General features: G+C 49.1%; 1 non-coding gene across 1 annotated transcript; it reads left to right on the forward strand.

Moving 5' to 3' along the window:
* The first annotated feature begins 929 nt into the window (after nt 1–929).
* LOC119934713 lies at nt 930–1,068 on the forward strand. Its single transcript, XR_005453001.1, has one exon. It is a non-coding gene; the product is annotated as a small nucleolar RNA SNORA7 (small nucleolar RNA).
* The last annotated feature ends 499 nt before the right edge of the window (nt 1,069–1,567 follow it).

Here is a 1,567-nt window from a genome sequence, read left to right on the forward strand (position 1 = left end):
GTCCAAGATGACCCTATTTTTATCCTGCCTCCAGGTCATACAACAGGGCTGCAGAAAAGGAGGAGGAGTTACCAGAGTCCTTCATCTTCAGTTTGTATTCCACAGAACTGTATTCAGATAACAGCATCGATGGTGAAAGGCATGCCACACCTTGGTTTTTGTAAAGTGCTTTTATGCTTCCAAAGTGTTCCTACATTTTCTCCTCGCAATATCCCTCTAGGGAAGGAGAGCCAGGTATTACCACCCCCATTTTACAGGAGAGGAAACTGCGGCCCAGCAAGGCTTAATGATTTGTTCACGGCAGGCCAGGAGCAAAGAATTCCAGAAATTGGCTGGAATTCCAATTTCCTGATTCCCAGGCACAGGTTCTTCCCACTAGACCACACTACCTCACTACCTGCAAGATGCTGTGACTGATGCTGGTTTTGGCTGGCCATCCATTCCCCACTAAAGGTAAAGGTCCATAGATCTCCCAACCTGCCAGTTGGTCTTCTTTTCTTCCCAAACACGTCATCCAAAATTCACATTGTTCTAAGAGTTCACTGGAATTGGGATGGCAAAATTAGGAGACAAGCCTAACGGACGTAACAACGACGTGTCCCAGACCCTCAGCATCCTCCTTTAGTGGACTTCCACAAGGGATCCCACCCCTGGCTCTCCTCCAGAGGAGCTCCAGCCCGACCTGCCCTACCCGATCCTGGTGGGATGGAGAGAAGCAGTTGCAGCCTGACACCACCTCCATAAAACCTTGGGAAGACTGTGGCAGCAGCTGCTTTGGCCATCACCATGACTGTGGTTGTGACCGTGGGGTCTGAGAGGAAATTCTGCTCTTCTATCAATCAATCAATCGTATTTATTGAGCGCTTACTGTGTGCAAAGCACTGTACTAAGTGCTTGGGAAGTACAAGTTGGGCTTCTAGACACAGTACCCCCTCTCAGGGTCGCACCTGCAGAGTTTCCAGTACCCTACCAGTCTCGACTATGGGAGGAAGAGTCAAGCAGGAGCCTACCCATTCCATTCCTAGCTTGGCCAGCGGCTAGTGAGGTGGAAGACAATCTGCTATAAATCAAAACTCACCCGTGCTGAGCAACAGCGTCACGGGAGAGAGTCAAGGGTGGAGACTCGAGTTTACGGCGCGGAAGGTGGCAGTGGTAAACCACTTTCGTATTTTTACCAATAAAACTCTTTGGATCCACTACCAGAACGATTGCAGACGGAGGTGGGGCGTTCTGGGAGAGATGGGTCCGTGGTGTCACTACAGGTCGGAAACGACTCTACGGCATAAGACAAGACACAGTACCCTACTGATCTTTGTTTTTGCCTCTATTTTCCTGTTTTGCTTCATTTCTCCCTGTGTCTGTCACCAGTCCCCACGTATTTATGAATAGATTGTGAGCCCTCCCTTTCCACCCCGTCAAGGGACTTGTACTTCCCAAGCACTTAGTACAGTGCTCTGCACACAGTAAGCACTCAATAAATACGATTGAATGAATGAATGACAAGGACCATGTCTAATTCCCACCCGTGTAGCCTTTCCTAGCACTTAGTACAGTGCTCTGCCATTAC

This window comes from Tachyglossus aculeatus, chromosome 1, assembly GCF_015852505.1.
Source record: "Tachyglossus aculeatus isolate mTacAcu1 chromosome 1, mTacAcu1.pri, whole genome shotgun sequence".
Lineage (NCBI taxonomy): Eukaryota > Metazoa > Chordata > Mammalia > Monotremata > Tachyglossidae > Tachyglossus > Tachyglossus aculeatus.